The following is a 21,005-nucleotide window of genomic DNA, read 5'->3' on the forward strand; positions in this document are numbered from 1 at the left end:
GGGTGTAGGGAAATCTAGGGAACAGAAGGGTACCACTTCTGAGTATAGGACAGCCAAGCAGTACATGAAATCCATCTATGGAGGAGGAGTTGTTAAGCCCCTCAAAGATTGGCACCAATGGATAGTAGGTACAGAGTGGACCATCCCCAAAGAAGGGACCTTTGAGGTCTGGCTTGGGAAAAAAGTTTGTTTGTGAATTCCCCACTAGACTCCAAAGCCATGGTTCCCTCCAGAAAGCAGAACTGTGGCTGCACGAATCCATCGATCTCCAGCAACAGGGCATTCGAAAGTCCCAGACAGTGTGAACTAACACTGTCATGTGCTCCCATCCCGCTAAGACTGCAGAGTCCAAGAGAAACGCTTTTCTCTTTCTTTCTCTCTCTCTATCTCTCCCTCATCTCTCCATCTAACCTTGAGATGATGCACCATGTTGAATCCAGCTTCTCTTCGTCCTGGTTTTAAGGACGATGAAAGGGGCAGGGGGGAAGTGGTGCCGAAAACAACGATCTTCAAACTTTTTACTAACCATTCTAACCTCTCAACTGTCAATCAATTTTCTAACCTAGTAGGGAATTACGTTGAGAACCATCACGACTGCCTTTTCTTTGACGGTACTTGGGTCAGATTTTTGCAAAGAAGGTAAAAATTACGGCCGATCCATGGCCTGAATGTTTTGCTATAACCCTTATTCCATCAGGGATGCCCCCAGGCAGCCCCACGGGTTATCACCCGATGTCCACCACCGGGTTCGGGAGTCTCTCCCGAATCCAGGCTCAATAACCAATGTTCATTCTAGTCAACCAGGTGATTGGGGGTGCTAAGGAAACATCCGAGGACGGGACTAGAGCCAAGATATCTTGGGCCATTCCAGGTGCTGCTGATGGCGCCAACCTCTCTGAAGTTTGAGGGACAAGACAACTGGATCCACACGGGTCACTGCAAGAAGCTGCTCAACTAAGTCAAAGAGTATCACTTTAGTTTAATGTTTAGGGAGGGAAACACACATCAAACTAGCCCGGGCCACAAGGATACATTTGTTGATAGCACTGGTTTTACATTCCTAGAGGGTAATATCAGCTATAGGTTTAATAATAACTCTGGCTCCTGCTCCTCACTTGTTAATCCTGTATGGGTGTCCGGGCAGCTAGGCAGCCTGTAGATGTGGTAAAGGGCATAAGTTTGTGGGATCCTCCAGTTGTGAGGAAGGTATAACGGTCAACCTTACTAATGAAACTCCCCATCTCTTTAATAACACCAATAGAGCAAATTATATCTGCTGGAAAGAAAGGTGTGACGTTCAGACTCAGGGAGAGATCCCTCAGTCTATTCAGTTATTACTGGAAGCCTGTGACTGTCAGAAGTTCTTGTGTGGAGTTGACGGGTCCGTGCTATTTCCTATGTTGGTTAGCCGCTTATAAGGTAATTCCCCCTAATGCCAGAGGTTCATGTGTCCTGGTGAAGCTTGTCCCTGCATCTTACGTTACAGTCGATTGGGAGAAACTAATGGTGTGGAAGGAGGTAAGAAGGGCAGGGAGAACTGAATGGGATTTGCTTTCTGGCTGGACGGGATGGGGAGTTGGACTTATGAAGCAATTGAACAATTTTTCATCCATAGTGGATGAGATGTTCAAAGAAACCGTTGAGGCAGTGAGAGAGATGACCGGGAAACATCAGTAGAGCATCCAGAGGAGGGTTTCTGTGAATTAGATGACTGTTATGACTGGCTAGCAGACACCATTGACAAGGGTCAGGCCCATACTGTCACGGACGGTGTACAGGAAACAAGGCAAAACAACATGCATAAATGACTCGCTGGATCCAAAAGCTAAGGAACAAAAGGGAGACCCCTGTAGAAGACCTGGCACTTTCCCTGGCTGCTCAGCCTATGCATAGATCCGAATGGTGGAGGTATGCATATCCACGTACCTTGACTATATAACCCCTGAGCACCCTACAATAGTGAGGGGACACGACCACCGGCTCCCTACACCAGACACGGAGGGAGTCAGGGTCACCTGGGATCCAGCAAACAGAAAATAACAGATAACAGTTTAACACTTAACTTTGTAGAGGAGAGGAGAACCAGATGGGCAAGCACACATACTCCAGGAAGAAATATAAGCCGCCCAGAAAAGCATTCTGGGGAATAATTTAAAGGGAAGCAATTAGTCCAACACATGACAGCTGAGAGAGGCTAACGAGAGGAGGAGCTGAATACCACAACACAGAAACTCAAGGAGGAGGTTCTGAAAGGCCTCTGTCAGAGCTTCTCAGCTGTCTGGTTGTGACACATACTGACAGGAGCAGGTCAGAGGCAGAGCTATGACTAGTGAGGGTTGGAATCCTTTTTAAAGCTTTGGGAAGTCTTGGGGCTCACTGGTTTTCCATTGGATCCGGGCGAAAGGAAATAGGACATGTACTTATGTTTTTTTGTTTCTGTTCTGCCTCTCCAATCTAAGCATTGAAAGTGTGATCTTTGAACTTACAGTTCTGCTGAGATAGCGATAACCATCAATCTTAGGTGAATTGGCGGACAGTGACTCGATCCAAACGACACCTTGTAGATCGTGAAGAAGTTTATTCCAAACTGTGCAGATCATACATCGATGAACAAATGGATAGGTCAAAAAATCATGGAGTGAGCAGCAAACAGAGCAAGTAGCTCAGATGAGGGGTGAAGCAGAATTAAGAAGAGGGGAGGAGACAAGAGAGAGAGCAGAAGCTAGGGGAAGAGAGAAGGGACAAACATAATAAAAAGGCAAACCATTCATGTGTAACATGATACTCCCCGTCAAAATAGATGTGTTTCTACTGGAACACCTGCAACAAAGAGAACAAAGGAACATAAACAAGAAACATTACTTCAATACTTGTAGAAAAGCTCTTGAAGTGTGGAACGGTAGGAAATAGATAGTTCCTTGAGTCCATCTTCAGAGGGGAAGGCAGCAACAGCACCAGTCCTTCTTACCTCCCTTTAACAGGTTGCCTTGAAGGTCTGTCTTCAGAGGGGAAGGCAGCAACAGCACCAGTCCTTCTTACCTCCCTTTGTATCAACCTGGTGTGAGGAGTTCTTTACAAATGTGCCACTTATGACACTCTTGATTTGGGCTATCCTTGCTTGCGAAGTGATGAGCAATGTGAATAAGACGTGCAGTCGCTCGTACAGCCGAAGACCACTTAGAAAACCGCTCAAATCGACGAGATCTCAGTTTTACCTTTGCTTCCACAGAGGTGTTAAGTGTAACTGCAATGGTCTTGATTTTCTTATCAGAGTCCGGCTTGACAAGTTCAAACATAGACTCTACAGGCCTTGCGAAGAATTCTTCATTCAAGAGTACTGGTGGAGATATCCATGATATTTCCAGAAATGTAGCAGCAGGCACTGCACGACTGCCGGTAGGGTTAAGGTCGGTGGGTACATAGTGCCATTGCTCTGGCGTGGAGAATTTCCTTATGCGTTCCACTCGATTGCCGACATACACATGGAATTGTCTTGTTTGATTATGTATGTATTCTAGCACGATTTTGCTATCTGTGTAAAAGTCAAAGGAATCAATGTCAAGGTCTGTTTCGTGCTCTATAAGCTCAGCAATTTCAACAGCTAACATGGCTGCACAGAGTTCAAGCCTTGGGATGGTATGTGCAGGCTTTGGAGTTAACTTGGTTTTGCCCATGAGTCCATGACAAATCCTACTCCACCGTTAGAGTGTACAGCTCGGAGATAAGCTACAGCAGCTATGGCTTCCATGGATGCATCAGAAAAGACATGGATCTCTAGTCTGGTGGCCTTCTTTAAGGACGCAGGAGTGTAAGAGCATGGTATCTTGAACTGTTCCAATGCCTGGAGGGACTGCTTCCAGGATTCCCACCATTGTTGTTTCTCCTTGGGTAAAGGGGAATCCCGGTCAGTGTTCTCTGTAGTGAGTTGTCTGAGTAAAATCTTACCCTGAATATTAAAGGGTGCTATGAATCCCAAAGGGTCGTAGATACTGTTCACTGCAGACAGTACTCCTCTTTTTGTGAAGGGCTTGTCGCAAGCTGATATTTGAAATGTGAACGTATCTTGCTTAACATCCCACAGCAATCCAAGGCTGCATTGTGTGAGAGAAAGGTCAGACTCTGGTTGGAATTCCTTGGCACTGACTGCATGATCATCGGAAGTAAATGCTCCCATTACCTTATTGCTGTTTGGAGATGATTTTGTGTAGTCTGAGGTTGGCAGTGGCGAGCATGTTCTGGGTTCTGGTGAGAAGGTCAATGGCCTCTTCTTCCGCAGGTAGGGACTTAAGACCGTCATCCACGTAGAAGTTCCTTTCCACAAACTGATGTGCATCTGTCCCAAACTCTTGTTCGCCTTCTTGGGCAGTTTTTCTCAGTCCATAAATGGCAACTGCTGGGGAAGGGCTATTGCCGAACATGTGAACTTTCATCCGATAGTCTATGACCTCATTGTTGACATCATTATTGCGATACCATTGGAACCTGAGGAAGTTTCTGTTATCTTCACGGACGATGAAACAATGAAACATTTGTTGAATGTCGGCCATAATGGCATCTGGCTCTTGTCTAAAGTGGAGTAGGACTTCCAAGAGGTTGTTGTTCAGATTGGGTCCAGAGAGAAGATTGTCATTGAGAGAAACGCCTTCATAGCGAGCGCTTGAGTCAAAGACCACTCTAATCTGGTCAGGCTTACGAGGATGATAGACACCAAAACACGGTAGGTACCAGCATTCTTCTCCTTGTATAAGAAGGGGTGCAGGTTCAGCATGATCTCTCTCAAACACCTTCTGCATAAAGTCGACAAAATGTTTCTTCATCTCCAGTTTCCGGTTCAGGTTGCGCTCTAAAGAGATGAACCGTGAATCTGCGTGTTGTCTATTATTTGGAATTCTCTTCCTTGGAGTGCGGAATGGTAGCGGCGCCACCCAGCTGTTAGAATCATCTTGATAGAACTCTTTACTCATGGTTCTCAAGAATTCCTTGTCTTCCATTGTGGCTGCTAACTCATTGGCCCAGATTTATCACGACTCTGACAGCTCACTCCACTTTCACATATGGCTAAAGTCAGTTTTAGCCAAGTCAGATTTATGACCGGCCCTTTAAGACTGTAATAAATGTGGTTTGATGGTAGCAGTTTATCCGTCAGTAAGCAGCTTCACAAAAGTCGCACATCTTTACGAAAAAGTCGCATGTTCTATTAAAAAGTCTCATAAGATAAGCATGGTCCTCACTGGAGTGAAATTGCGCAATTTCTTGAGACTTTTTTGCGACTTTTTAAATAGTCTCAATAGTAAATCTGTCTAGAGATTAATTTACATAAGAAAACACGCCCACTTTCAGAAAACTGGCGAGCATAGTGCAGAGCAGAAAAAAGTCGCTAATTTTTGCGCAGTTTTAGTGATTGCGCAAAAATTTGCGACTTTTTCACTCCATTATTCTGACTTGAGCTAATGATAAATCTGGTCCATTGTCTTTTATGGTTACTTCAAACACTGTGTTACCAATGTTGTCATCCTGAAGGATAAATGCTTTCCTATCATCGAGTATGATGCGCTCTGGCATACCTTTGACACACAGTCTTTCTGTCACACTATAGTGATGTTGTTGTCTTGGAAAGCAAGTAGTGCGTCCATTGGGCAGGACATGAGTTTTAAAGGAAGAAACCGAGAGAGGTTTCCTGGCGTTGCTACGACAGACGTTGCCAATAATAACCCAGCCCAGATCCAGATGCTGGGCGTAAGGTGCATCATGTGGGCCGTTGATTTGATGGCCCACCTTGTGCACCCTTAGGATGTCTCTCCCGAGTAGCAACAGGATATCAGCATTCTCATCAAAGGCTGGTATTTGATCAGCTATGTCTTTCAAGTGAGTATGGTGCAAGGCAGCTTCAGGAGTGGGTATCTCATCCTTGTTAGTTGGGATCTGATTGCACTCAATGATAGTAGGCAAGGGTATTTCCAAGTTGCCGTTGAGAGGAGTAACTACAAGGCTCTTGTACCCCAGACTTCTGTAATCCCTGCGAAGGATGTACTTGGCAAACTGCGACATGTCTGTGTTTTCAGACTTTGGGTATACAATTGCAGGCGGAACAAAGTTAGTTGCAGTAGCTGGTACAATGATGTTGAGTGACTTGGGAACATAAGATGGTGCTGAGGCGTTTAACACTGGAGATGGTGTACGGTCCAAAGGTGTGTTGGTTTGTAGCCGCATAATAGTAGATTGGTTAGAGGGTGGCAGGTTAGTGCGATAGTGTGGTAGGTCATTGCTATTCGTACCCGTTTCTGCCACTTGAGAAGGTGTAATAGATGTAGAGACAACACCTTGGTTGAGTTCTTTGGCTGCTATGACAGAGTGATTGAGTTTTGATGAGGTTTCTGATGCATAAGATATTACAGAGTGATGGCTACTAACACTTCTTTCATTGTCACTTACAGCCTGCTCTAAGACTCTGAGTCTTGCCATGTCTTTGGCGTGCTCACATTGTTTTTCTTCTATTTCTGCTCTATTCTTTGCAGCCTCGGCTTTCTTCTCCGCTTTCTTCTGTGCAGCCTCAGCTTCCCTCTGTGCAGCCTCAGCTTCCATTTCCGCTTTCTTCTGTGCAGCCTCAGCTTCCCTCTGTGCAGCCTCAGTTTCCATTTCCGCTTTCTTCTGTGCAGCCTCAGCTTTCTTCTCTGCTTTCTTCTGTGCAGCCTCAGCTTCCCTCTGTGAAGCCTCAGTTTCCATTTCCGCTTTCTTCTGTGCAGCCTCAGCTTTCTTCTCTGCTTTCTTCTGTGCAGCCTCAGCTTTCTTCTCCGCTTTCTTCTGTGCAGCCTCAGCTTCCATTTCCGCTTTCTTCTGTGCAGCCTCAGCTTTCTTCTCTGCTTTCTTCTGTGCAGACTCAGCTTTCTTCTCTGCTTTCTTCTGTGCAGACTCAGCTTCCATTTCCGCTTTCTTCTGTGCAGCCTCAGCTTTCTTCTCTGCTTTCTTCTGTGCAGACTCAGCTTCCATTTCCGCTTTCTTCTGTGCAGACTCAGCTTCCATTTCCGCTTTCTTCTGTGCAGCCTCAGTTTTAGGGATGAGCGAACTCGAACTGTATAGTTCGGGTTTGTACCGAATTTTGGGGTGTCCGTGACACGGACCCGAACCCGGACATTTTCGTAAAAGTCCGGGTTCGGGTTCGGTGTTCGTCGCTTTCTTGGCGCTTTTGTGACGCTTTCTTGGCGCTTTTTGAAAGGCTGCAAAGCAGCCAATCAACAAGCGTCATACTACTTGCCCCAAGAGGCCATCACAGCCATGCCTACTATTGGCATGGCTGTGATTGGCCAGAGCACCATGTGACCCCGCCTCTATTTAAGCTGGAGTCACATAGCGCCGCCCGTCACTCTGCTCTGATCAGTGTAGGGAGAGGTTGCGGCTGCGACAGTAGGGCGAGATTAGGCAGATTAACTCCTCCAAAGGACTTGATTAACTGATCGATCTGCAGCTGTGGATCATTGAGCTGCTGATCCTCAATTGCTCACTGTTTTTAGGCTGCCCAGACCGTTTGTCAGTCACTTTTTTCTGGGGTGATCGGCGGCCATTTTGTGTCTTGTGCGGTGCTGCGACCAAGTGCATCCAAGCTGCGACCAAGTGCATTTAACCCTCAATGGTGTGGTTGTTTTTTGGCTAAAGCCTACATCAGGGTGAAGCTGTCACACCAAGTGCATTTAACCAGCAATAGTCTGTTTATTTTTTGGCCATATACTACATCAGGGGCAAGCTGCGCCCGTCACCAAGTGCATTTAACCCTCAATGGTGTGGTTGTTTTTTAGCTAAAGCCTACATCAGGGGCAAGCTGCGCCCGTCACCAAGTGCATTTAACCCTCAATGGTGTGGTTGTTTTTTGGCTAAAGCCTACATCAGGGTGAAGCTGTCACACCAAGTGCATTTAACCAGCAATAGTCTGGTTATTTTTTGGCCATATACTACATCAGGGGCAAGCTGCGCCCGTCACCAAGTGCATTTAACCCTCAGTAGTGTGGTTGGTCAAGCTGTCACACCAAGTGCATTTAACCAGCAATAGTGTGGTTATTTTTTGGCCATATCCCAGTCTAATTCTGTCAGTAAATCCATACCGGTCACCCAGCGCCTAAATACTAGGCCTCAAATTTATATCCCGCTAAATCTGTCGTTACCGCTGTCCTGTTGTGGCTGGGCAAGTTATTTAGTGTCCGTCAAAGCACATTTTTTGTTCTGGGTTGAAGTACAATTCCCAATTTAGCAATTTCCTAATTTAGTGGTTTCTGCTGTATCAGAGCTATTTGAAATCTATCCCTAAAAGGGTATATAATATTCAAGGTGCACATTGGGTCATTCAGAATAACTTCACACACGCTACTGTGCATTTCCAAGTCTAATTCTGTCACTAAATCCATACCGGTCACCCAGCGCCTAAATACTAGGCCTCAAATTTATATCCCGCTGAATTTGAATACAATACATTGGGCCAAATAATATTTTTGTTGTTGTGGTGAACCATAACAATGAGGAAAACATCTAGTAAGGGACGCGGACGTGGACATGGTCGTGGTGGTGTTAGTGGACCCTCTGGTGCTGGGAGAGGACGTGGCCGTTCTGCCACATCCACACGTCCTAGTGTACCAACTACCTCAGGTCCCAGTAGCCGCCAGAATCTACAGCGATATTTGGTGGGGCCCAATGCCGTTCTAAGGATGGTAAGGCCTGAGCAGGTACAGGCATTAGTCAATTGGGTGGCCGACAGTGGATCCAGCACGTTCACATTATCTCCCACCCAGTCTTCTGCAGAAAGCGCACAGATGGCGCCTGAAAACCAAGCCCATCAGTCTGTCACATCACCCCCATGCATACCAGGGAAACTGTCTCAGCCTCAAGTTATGCAGCAGTCTCTTATGCTGTTTGAAGACTCCGCTGGCAGGGTTTCCCAAGGGCATCCACCCAGCCCTTCCCCGGCGGTGGAAGACATAGAATGCACTGACGCACAACCACTTATGTTTCCTGATGATGAGGACATGGGAATACCACCTCAGCATGTCTCTGATGATGACGAAACACAGGTGCCAACTGCTGCGTCTTTCTGCAGTGTGCAGACTGAACAGGAGGTCAGGGATCAAGACTGGGTGGAAGATGATGCAGGGGACGATGAGGTCCTAGACCCCACATGGAATGAAGGTCGTGCCACTGACTTTCACAGTTCGGAGGAAGAGGCAGTGGTGAGACCGAGCCAACAGCGTAGCAAAAGAGGGAGCAGTGGGCAAAAGCAGAACACCCGCCGCCAAGAGACTCCGCCTGCTACTGACCGCCGCCATCTGGGACTGAGCACCCAAAAGGCAGCTTCAAGGAGTTCCCTGGCATGGCACTTCTTCAAACAATGTGCTGACGACAAGACCCGAGTGGTTTGCACGCTGTGCCATCAGAGCCTGAAGCGAGGCATTAACGTTCTGAACCTGAGCACAACCTGCATGACCAGGCACCTGCATGCAAAGCATGAACTGCAGTGGAGTAAACACCTTAAAACCAAGGAAGTCACTCAGGCTCCCCCTGCTACCTCTTCTGCTGCTGCCGCCTCGGCCTCTTCTGCCGCTGCCGCCCCGGCCTCTTCTGCTGCTGCCGCCTCGGCCTCTTCTGCTGCTGCCGCCTCGGCCTCTTCTGCTGCTGCCGCCTCGGCCTCTTCTGCTGCTGCCGCCTCGGCCTCTTCTGCTGCTGCCGCCTCGGCCTCTTCTGCTGCTGCCGCCTCGGCCTCCTCTGCTGCTGCCGCCTCGGCCTCTTCTGCTGCTGCCGCCTCGGCCTCTTCCTCTGCCTCTGGAGGAACGTTGGCACCTGCCGCCCAGCAAACAGGGGATGTACCACCAACACCACCACCACCTCCGTCACCAAGCGTCTCAACCATGTCACACGGCAGCGTTCAGCTCTCCATCTCACAAACATTTGAGAGAAAGCGTAAATTCCCACCTAGCCACCCTCGATCCCTGGCCCTGAATGCCAGCATTTCTAAACTACTGGCCTATGAAATGCTGTCATTCAGGCTGGTGGACACAGACAGCTTCAAACAGCTCATGTCGCTTGCTGTCCCACAGTATGTTGTTCCCAGCCTCCACTACTTCTCCAAGAGAGCCGTGCCTTCCCTGCACAACCAAGTATCCGATAAAATCAAGTGTGCACTGCGCAACGCCATCTGTAGCAAGGTCCACCTAACCACAGATACGTGGACCAGTAAGCACGGCCAGGGACGCTATATCTCCCTAACTGCACACTGGGTAAATGTAGTGGCAGCTGGGCCCCAGGCGGAGAGCTGTTTAGCGCACGTCCTTCCGCCGCCAAGGATCGCAGGGCAACATTCTTTGCCTCCTGTTGCCACCTCCTCCTTCTCGGCTTCCTCCTCCTCTTCTTCCACCTGCTCATCCAGTCAGCCACACACCTTCACCACCAACTTCAGCACAGCCGGGGTAAACGTCAGCAGGCCATTCTGAAACTCATATGTTTGGGGGACAGGCCCCACACCGCACAGGAGTTGTGGCGGGGTATAGAACAACAGACCGACGAGTGGTTGCTGCCGGTGAGCCTCAAGCCCGGCCTGGTGGTGTGTGATAATGGGCGAAATCTCGTTGCAGCTCTGGGACTAGCCAATTTGACGCACATCCCTTGCTTGGCGCATGTGCTGAATTTGGTGGTGCAGAAGTTCATTCACAACTACCCCGACATGTCAGAGCTGCTGCATAAAGTGCGGGCCGTCTGTTCGCGCTTCCGGCGTTCACATCCTGCTGCTACTCGCCTGTCTGCGCTACAGCGTAACTTCGGCCTTCCCGCTCACCGCCTCATATGCGACGTGCCCACCAGGTGGAACTCCACCTTGCACATGCTGGACAGACTGTGCGAGCAGCAGCAGGCCATAGTGGAGTTTCAGCTGCAGCACGCACGGGTCAGTCGCACTACAGAACAGCACCACTTCACCACCAATGACTGGGCCTCCATGCGAGACCTGTGTGCCCTGTTGCGCTGTTTCGAGTACTCCACCAACATGGCCAGTGGCGATGACGCCGTTATCAGCGTTACAATACCACTTCTATGTCTCCTTGAGAAAACACTTAGGGCGATGATGGAAGAGGAGGTGGCCCAGGAGGAGGAGGAGGAGGATGAGGAAGAGGGGTCATTTTTAGCACTTTCAGGCCAGTCTCTTCGAAGTGACTCAGAGGGAGGTTTTTGGCAACAGCAGAGGCCAGGTACAAATGTGGCCAGACAGGGCCCACTACTGGAGGACGAGGAGGACGAGGATGAGGAGGAGGAGGTGGAGGAGGATGAGGATGAAGCATGGTCACAGCGGGGTGGCACCCAACGCAGCTCGGGTCCATCACTGGTGCGTGGCTGGGGGGAAAGGCAGGACAATGACGATACGCCTCCCACAGAGGACAGCTTGTCCTTACCCCTGGGCAGCCTGGCACACATGAGCGACTACATGCTGCAGTGCCTGCGCAACGACAGCAGAGTTGCCCACATTTTAACGTGTGCGGACTACTGGGTTGCCACCCTGCTGGATCCACGCTACAAAGACAATGTGCCCACCTTACTTCCTGCACTGGAGCGTGATAGGAAGATGCGCGAGTACAAGCGCACGTTGGTAGATGCGCTACTGAGAGCATTCCCAAATGTCACAGGGGAACAAGTGGAAGCCCAAGGCCAAGGCAGAGGAGGAGCAAGAGGTCGCCAAGGCAGCTGTGTCACGGCCAGCTCCTCTGAGGGCAGGGTTAGCATGGCAGAGATGTGGAAAAGTTTTGTCAACACGCCACAGCTAACTGCACCACCACCTGATACGCAACGTGTTAGCAGGAGGCAACATTTCACTAACATGGTGGAACAGTACGTGTGCACATCCCTCCACGTACTGACTGATGGTTCGGCCCCATTCAACTTCTGGGTCTCTAAATTGTCCACGTGGCCAGAGCTAGCCTTTTATGCCTTGGAGGTGCTGGCCTGCCCGGCGGCCAGCGTTTTGTCTGAACGTGTATTCAGCACGGCAGGGGGCGTCATTACAGACAAACGCAGCCGCCTGTCTACAGCCAATGTGGACAAGCTGACGTTCATAAAAATGAACCAGGCATGGATCCCACAGGACCTGTCCGTCCCTTGTCCAGATTAAACATTAACTACCTCCCCTTAACCATATATTATTGTACTCCAGGGCACTTCCTCATTCAATCCTATTTTTATTTTCATTTTACCATTATATTGCGAGGCTACCCAAAGTTGAATGAACCTCTCCTCTGTCTGGGTGCCGGGGCCTAAATATATGCCAATGGACTGTTCCAATGTTGGGTGACGTGAAGCCTGATTCTCTGCTGACATGAAGCCAGATCCTCTGTTACGGGACCTCTCTCCTCTGCCTGTGTGCTGGGCCTAAATATATGCCAATGGACTGTTGCAGTGGTGGCTGACGTGAAGCCTCATTCTCTGCTATGACATGCAGACTGATTCTCTGCTGACGTGAAGCCAGATTGTCTGTTACGGGACCTCTCTCCTCTGCCTGGGTGCTGGGCCTAAATTTATGAAAATGGACTGTTGCAGTGGTGGCTGACGCGAAGCCTGATTCTCTTCTATGATATGAAGACTGATTCTCTGCTGACATGAAGACTGATTCTCTGTTACGGGACCTCTCTCCTCTGCCTGGGTGCTGGGCCTAAATATATGCCAATGGACTGTTGCAGTGGTGGGTGACGTGAAGCCTGATTTTCTGCTATGACATGCAGACTGATTCTCTGCTGACATGAAGCCAGATCCTCTGTTACGGGACCTCTCTCCTCTGCCTGTGTGCTGGGCCTAAATATATGCCAATGGACTGTTGCAGTGGTGGCTGACGTGAAGCCTCATTCTCTGCTATGACATGCAGACTAATTCTCTGCTGACGTGAAGCCAGATTGTCTGTTACGGGACCTCTCTCCTCTGCCTGGGTGCTGGGCCTAAATATATGCCAATTGACTGTTGCAGTGGTGGCTGACGTGAAGCCTCATTCTCTGCTATGACATGCAGACTAATTCTCTGCTGACATGAAGCCAGATTGTCTGTTACGGGACCTCTTTCCTCTGCCTGGGTGCTGGGCCTAAATTTATGAAAATGGACTCTTACAGTGGTGGGTGACGTGAAGCCTGATTCTCTGCTATGACATGAAGACTGATTCTCTGCTGACATGAAGCCAGATTGTCTGTTACGGGACCTCTCTCCTCTGCCTGGGTGCTGGGCCTAAATATATGCCAATGGACTGTTACAGTGGTGGGTGACGTGAAGCCTGATTCTCTGCTATGACATGCAGACTAATTCTCTGCTGACATGAAGCCAGATCCTCTGTTACGGGACCTCTCTCCTCTGCCTGGGTGCCGGGGCCTAAATATCTGAGAATGGACTGTTCCAGTGGTGGGTGACGGGAAGCCAGATTCTCTGCTATGGGACCTCTCTCCAATTGATTTTGGTTAATTTTTATTTATTTAATTTTTATTTTAATTCATTTCCCTATCCACATTTGTTTGCAGGGGATTTACCTACATGTTGCTGCCTTTTGCAGCCCTCTAGCCCTTTCCTGGGCTGTTTTACAGCCGTTTTAGTGCCGAAAAGTTCGGGTCCCCATTGACTTCAATGGGGTTCGGGTTCGGGACGAAGTTCGGATCGGGTTCGGATCCCGAACCCGAACATTTCCGGGAAGTTCGGCCGAACTTCTCGAACCCGAACATCCAGGTGTTCGCTCAACTCTACTCAGTTTCCATTTCCGCTTTCTTCTGTGCAGCCTCAGCTTCCCTCTGTGCAGCCTCAGTTTCCATTTCCGCTTTCTTCTGTGCAGCCTCAGCTTCCCTCTGTGCAGCCTCAGTTTCCATTTCCGCTTTCTTCTGTGCAGCCTCAGCTTCCCTCTGTGCAGCCTCAGTTTCCATTTCCGCTTTCTTCTGTGCAGCCTCAGATTTCTTCTCTGCTTTCTTCTGTGCAGCCTCAGCTTCCATTTCCGCTTTCTTCTGTGCAGCCTCAGCTTCCCTCTGTGCAGCCTCAGTTTCCATTTCCGCTTTCTTCTGTGCAGCCTCAGCTTCCCTCTGTGCAGCCTCAGTTTCCATTTCCGCTTTCTTCTGTGTAGCCTCAGATTTCTTCTCTGCTTTCTTCTGTGCAGCCTCAGCTTCCATTTCCGCTTTCTTCTGTGCAGCCTCAGCTTTCCTCTGTGCAGCCTCAGTTTCCATTTCCGCTTTCTTCTGTGCAGCCTCAGCTTCCCTCTGTGCAGCCTCAGTTTCCATTTCCGCTTTCTTCTGTGCAGCCTCAGCTTCCCTCTGTGCAGCCTCAGTTTCCATTTCCGCTTTCTTCTGTGTAGCCTCAGATTTCTTCTCTGCTTTCTTCTGTGCAGCTTCAGCTTCCATTTCCGCTTTCTTCTGTGCAGCCTCAGCTTCCATTTCCGATTTCTTCTGTGCAGCCTTGGCTTCCCTCTGTGCAGCCTCAGCTTCCATTTCCGCTTTCTTCTGTGCAGCCTCAGCTTCCATTTCCGCTTTCTTCTGTGCAGCCTCAGCTTCCATTTCCGCTTTCTTCTGTGCAGCCTCGGCTTCCCTCTGTGCAGCCTCAGCTTCCATTTCCACTTTCTTCTGTGTGGCCTCAGCTTCCATTTCCGCTTTCTTCTGTGCAGCCTCAGCTTCCATTTCCGCTTTCTTCTGTGCAGCCTCGGCTTCCCTCTGTGCAGCCTCAGCTTCCATTTTCACTTTCTTCTGTGTGGCCTCAGCTTCCATTTCCGCTTTCTTCTGTGCAGCCTCAGCTTCCATTTCCGCTTTCTTCTGTGCAGCCTCAGCTTCCCTCTGTGCAGCCTCAGCTTCCACTTCCGCTTCCATCTGTGCAGCCTCAGCTTTCATTTCCGCTTTCTTCTGTTCAGCCTCAGCTTCCATTTCCGCTTTCTTCTGTGCAGCCTCAGCTTCCATTTCTGCTTTCTTCTGTGCAGCCTCGGCTTCCCTCTGTGCAGCCTCAGCTTCCATTTCCGCTTTCTTCTGTGTGGCCTCAGCTTCCATTTCCGATTTCTTCTGTGCAGCCTCAGCTTCCCTCTGTGCAGCCTCAGCTTCCATTTCCGCTTCCCTCTGTGCAGCCTCAGCTTCCCTCTGTGCAGCCTCAGCTTCAATTTCCGCTTTCTTCTGTGCAGCCTCAGCTTCCCTCTGTGCAGCCTCAGCTTCCATTTCCGCTTTCTTCTGTGCAGCCTCAGCTTCCATTTCCGCTTCCCTCTGTGCAGCCTCAGCTTCCATTTCCGCTTTCTTCTGTGCAGCCTCAGCTTCCATTTCCGCTTTCTTCTGTGCAGCCTCAGCTTCCATTTCCGCTTTCTTCTGTGCAGCCTCAGCTTCCCTCTGTGCAGCCTCAGCTTCCATTTCCGCTTCCCTCTGTGCAGCCTAAGCTTCCATTTCCACTTTCTTCTGTTCAGCCTCAGCTTCCATTTCCGCTTTCTTCTGTGCAGCCTCAGCTTCCATTTCTGCTTTCTTCTGTGCAGCCTCGGCTTCCCTCTGTGCAGCCTCAGCTTCCATTTCCGCTTTCTTCTGTGCAGCCTCAGCTTCCATTTCCGCTTTCTTCTGTGCAGCCTCAGCTTCCCTCTGTGCAGCCTCAGCTTCCATTTCCGCTTCCCTCTGTGCAGCCTCAGCTTCCCTCTGTGCAGCCTCAGCTTCCATTTCCGCTTTCTTCTGTGCAGCCTCAGCTTCCATTTCCGCTTCCCTCTGTGCAGCCTCAGCTTCCATTTCCGCTTTCTTCTGTGCAGCCTCAGCTTCCCTCTGTGCAGCCTCAGCTTCCATTTCCGCTTTCTTCTGTGCAGCCTCAGCTTCCATTTCCACTTCCCTCTGTGCAGCCTCAGCTTCCATTTCCGCTTCCCTCTGTGCAGCCTCAGCTTCCCTCTGTGCAGCCTCAGCTTCCATTTCCGCTTTCTTCTGTGCAGCCTCAGCTTCCCTCTGTGCAGCCTCAGCTTCCATTTCCGCTTTCTTCTGTGCAGCCTCAGCTTCCATTTCCGCTTCCCTCTGTGCAGCCTCAGCTTCCATTTCCGCTTTCTTCTGTGCAGCCTCAGCTTCCATTTCCGCTTTCTTCTGTGCAGCCTCAGCTTCCATTTCCGCTTTCTTCTGTGCAGCCTCAGCTTCCCTCTGTGCAGCCTCAGTTTCCATTTCCGCTTTCTTCTGTGCAGCCTCAGCTTCCCTCTGTGAAGCCTCAGTTTCCATTTCCGCTTTCTTCTGTGCAGCCTCAGCTTCCATTTCCGCTTCCCTCTGTGTAGCCTCAGCTTCCATTTCCGCTTTCTTCTTTGCAGCCTCGGCTTCCCTCTGTGCAGCCTCAGCTTCCATTTCCGCTTTCATCTTTGCAGCCTCAGCTTCCATTTCCGCTTTCTTCTGTGCAGCCTCAGCTTCCATTTCCGCTTTCTTCTGTGCAGCCTCAGCTTCCATTTCCGCTTTCTTCTGTGCAGCCTCAGCTTCCCTCTGTGCAGCCTCAGCTTCCATTTCCGCTTCCCTCTGTGCAGCCTCAGCTTTCATTTCCGCTTTCTTCTGTGCAGCCTCAGCTTCCCTCTGTGCAGCCTCAGCTTCCATTTCTGCTTCCCTCTGTGCAGCCTCAGCTTCCATTTCTGCTTCCCTCTGTGCAGCCTCAGCTTCCATTTCCGCTTTCTTCTGTGCAGCCTCAGCTTCCATTTCCGCTTTCTTCTGTGCAGCCTCAGCTTCCCTCTGTGCAGCCTCAGCTTCCATTTCCGCTTCCCTCTGTGCAGCCTCAGCTTCCATTTCTGCTTTCTTCTGTGCAGCCTCAGCTTCCATTTCCGCTTTCTTCTGTGCAGCCTCAGCTTCCTTCTGTGCAGCCTCAGCTTCCATTTCCGCTTCCCTCTGTGCAGCCTCAGCTTCCCTCTGTGCAGCCTCAGCTTCCATTTCCGCTTTCTTCTGTGCAGCCTCAGCTTTCATTTCCGCTTTCTTCTGTGCAGCCTCAGCTTTCATTTCCGCTTTCTTCTGTGCAGCCTCAGCTTCCCTCTGTGCAGCCTCAGCTTCCATTTCCGCTTTCTTCTGTGCAGCCTCAGCTTCCCTCTGTGCAGCCTCAGCTTCCATTTCCGCTTCCCTCTGTGCAGCCTCAGCTTCCCTCTGTGCAGCCTCAGCTTCTATTTCCGCTTTCTTCTGTGCAGCCTCAGCTTTCATTTCCGCTTTCTTCTGTGCAGCCTGAGCTTTCATTTCCGCTTTCTTCTGTGCAGCCTCAGCTTCCCTCTGTGCAGCCTCAGCTTCCATTTCCGCTTTCTTCTGTGCAGCCTCAGCTTCCCTCTGTGCAGCCTCAGCTTCCATTTCCGCTTCCCTCTGTGCAGCCTCAGCTTTCATTTCCGCTTTCTTCTGTGCAGCCTCAGCTTCCATTTCCGCTTTCTTCTGTGCAGCCTCAGCTTCCATTTCCGCTTCCCTCTGTGCAGCCTCAGCTTCCATTTCCGCTTTCTTCTGTGCAGCCTCAGCTTCCATTTCCGCTTTCTTCTGTGCAGCCTCAGCTTCCATTTCCGCTTTCTTCTGTGCAGCCTCAGCTTCCCTCTGTGCAGCCTCAGTTTCCATTTCCGCTTTCTTCTGTGCAGCCTCAGCTTCCCTCTGTGAAGCCTCAGTTTCCATTTCCGCTTTCTTCTGTGCAGCCTCAGCTTCCATTTCCGCTTCCCTCTGTGTAGCCTCAGCTTCCATTTCCGCTTTCTTCTTTGCAGCCTCGGCTTCCCTCTGTGCAGCCTCAGCTTCCATTTCCGCTTTCATCTTTGCAGCCTCAGCTTCCATTTCCGCTTTCTTCTGTGCAGCCTCAGCTTCCATTTCCGCTTTCTTCTGTGCAGCCTCAGCTTCCATTTCCGCTTTCTTCTGTGCAGCCTCAGCTTCCCTCTGTGCAGCCTCAGCTTCCATTTCCGCTTCCCTCTGTGCAGCCTCAGCTTTCATTTCCGCTTTCTTCTGTGCAGCCTCAGCTTCCCTCTGTGCAGCCTCAGCTTCCATTTCTGCTTCCCTCTGTGCAGCCTCAGCTTCCATTTCCGCTTCCCTCTGTGCAGCCTCAGCTTCCATTTCCGCTTTCTTCTGTGCAGCCTCAGCTTCCATTTCCGCTTTCTTCTGTGCAGCCTCAGCTTCCCTCTGTGCAGCCTCAGTTTCCATTTCCGCTTTCTTCTGTGCAGCCTCAGCTTCCCTCTGTGCAGCCTCAGCTTCCATTTCCGCTTCCCTCTGTGCAGCCTCAGCTTCCATTTCTGCTTTCTTCTGTGCAGCCTCAGCTTCCATTTCCGCTTTCTTCTGTGCAGCCTCAGCTTCCTTCTGTGCAGCCTCAGCTTCCATTTCCGCTTCCCTCTGTGCAGCCTCAGCTTCCCTCTGTGCAGCCTCAGCTTCCATTTCCGCTTTCTTCTGTGCAGCCTCAGCTTTCATTTCCGCTTTCTTCTGTGCAGCCTCAGCTTTCATTTCCGCTTTCTTCTGTGCAGCCTCAGCTTCCCTCTGTGCAGCCTCAGCTTCCATTTCCGCTTTCTTCTGTGCAGCCTCAGCTTCCCTCTGTGCAGCCTCAGCTTCCATTTCCGCTTCCCTCTGTGCAGCCTCAGCTTCCCTCTGTGCAGCCTCAGCTTCTATTTCCGCCTTCTTCTGTGCAGCCTCAGCTTTCATTTCCGCTTTCTTCTGTGCAGCCTCAGCTTTCATTTCCGCTTTCTTCTGTGCAGCCTCAGCTTCCCTCTGTGCAGCCTCAGCTTCCATTTCCGCTTTCTTCTGTGCAGCCTCAGCTTCCCTCTGTGCAGCCTCAGCTTCCATTTCCGCTTCCCTCTGTGCAGCCTCAGCTTTCATTTCCGCTTTCTTCTGTGCAGCCTCAGCTTCCCTTTGTGCAGCCTCAGCTTCCATTTCTGCTTCCCTCTGTGCAGCCTCAGCTTCCATTTCCGCTTTCTTCTGTGCAGCCTCAGCTTCCCTCTGTGCAGCCTCAGCTTCCATTTCCGCTTTTTTCTGTGCAGCCTCAGCTTCCCTCTCCGCTTTCTTCTGTGCAGCCTCATCTTCCATTTCCGCTTCCCTCTGTGCAGCCTCAGCTTCCATTTCCGCTTTCTTCTGTGCAGCCTTAGCTTCCCTCTGTGCAGCCTCAGCTTCCATTTCCGCTTCCCTCTGTGCAGCCTCAGCTTCCATTTCCGCTTTCTTCTGTGCAGCCTCAGCTTCCATTTCCGCTTTCTTCTGTGCAGCCTCAGCTTCCCTCTGTGCAGCCTCAGCTTCCATTTCAGCTTTCTTCTGGGTGAAAACGCCTGGATTTTAGAAGCTTCTGCATCAGCGCGGGCTTTGATAAGTCGTTGGCTGAGAGTAGAAGATGTTGATCTTAAGGATTTGGAAGATCGTGTGGAGCGCTTTGAAGTTGTGGCGAGATGGGATCTAGATTCATGAAGATGTGCGATTTTTACATCTGTTTTTGTCCTTGTTTGTATTACAGATTGAGCTCATTCAATTCCTGTAACTCTTTTAAGGAATTTTCTGTGTTGTACCGCTTTAAGAGATCAGCATATTTAGCAGACTCTTTGGTAGTTCTCGTAGGCAGCGTTCAACTGCTTAACAGCGCCCTCTAGGTGCAATACCTTATGAGTTGGCTGAGACAGGGCTGCATTCAATAGTTTTAGACCATGAGTGGCTGATGTTCTGCAGCAGTTCTTCTTTGTCAGCCTCATAGTTCTCTTGGACTTTCCAGGCTTCACTAAACGTTTCCGTTTTATGTGTCCTTGAGGATCTGACTCCTGAGCTGTTGGAAGTTCAGGTTCTTTCTGTGTATTAGGTTCCTCCGATTGTACATTGCCTTGCTGGTGCATTGTGATGGCAAGCAGAGGGTTAAATCACCAGGTATGTGTTTGCATAGAAATGTATCAATCTTCTGGGAGAGGGTTTCCTAGGCAACCGGTGGGAGGCGGAGTCAGAGAGAAGTTTAGCAATGGCTGCTGCAGAGTTAGTTTTGATTGCACTCAGAGCTTAGATGGACCTTCAGGCAGATGTGACAATCCAGTCTAGGAGCTGATTATATAACATGAACAGTTTCTTCTATAATCTGTGCAGAAAACTGATGCATCTTCTGCTGAGATGGACTTGCTGGCTGGAGTATACCGGCTTGTACATATATTCTGCTATATTCCAGTGTCCATATACATCTCACTATACATGCATAGCTGGCAGGATCCCTTGAAAGATCATATGCAGATCTTGTAAGATCCCTTCACTGATTTTTTGACTGTTCTGCCTCTCCAGTCTAAGCAATGAAAGTGTGATCTCTGTAACTTACAGTTGTGCTGAGATAGCGGTAACCATAATCTTAGGTGAATTGGCGGACAGTGACTCGATCCAAACGACACCTTGTAGATCGTGAAGAAGTTTGTTCCAAACTGTGCAGATCATACACCGATGAACAAATGGATAGGTCAAAAAATCATGTTGTGAGCAGCTAACAGAGCAAGTAGCTCAGATGAGGGGTGAAGCCAGAATGAAGAAGAGGGGAGAAGACAAGAGAGAGAGCAGAAGCTAGGGGAAGAGAGAAGGGACACACATAATGAAAAGGCAAACCATGCATGTGTAACATGATAGTTTCCATTCCTTCTATACGCCGAAATGACATGTTCCTGATGTCTAATCGACCGAGTTACCGAAGCCCGAACAGACAAGATGCCCTGAAGACCAAGCCATGGACCAGATGCAGAGGATTCCAAACCAGCCGGCGACCAGCGCAAAACACCACCTCCTGAGTCAGCTCCCGAAGAAAAGATTTGTTTTTGAGCTACGTGTCAAGATTGACTTTTTGATTTCCATCATCTGTTTTGTTTTATGGATTCAGGACTTTTCGTAGACAAGACAGTTTTTTTCAAATAAGAAGATCGAGATTCGTTGAGGGACACTGGGGAGCATGTGACAAAGAGGAGGGACTGTTGTGGAAATTTTATTAGGATGTGTATCTGATATATTGTGTATTGTCATCATGTCTCTCAGTGTCAGGTAAACCATTGGAGTGGATATCTTCCCGTGTATGTCCTGTCACAGCTGCTGGACGCAGAGGTCTCCATCGGCGAATGGTCCATGTGCTAA

This window comes from Bufo gargarizans, chromosome 4 (assembly GCF_014858855.1).
Source record: "Bufo gargarizans isolate SCDJY-AF-19 chromosome 4, ASM1485885v1, whole genome shotgun sequence".
Classification (NCBI taxonomy): domain Eukaryota; kingdom Metazoa; phylum Chordata; class Amphibia; order Anura; family Bufonidae; genus Bufo; species Bufo gargarizans.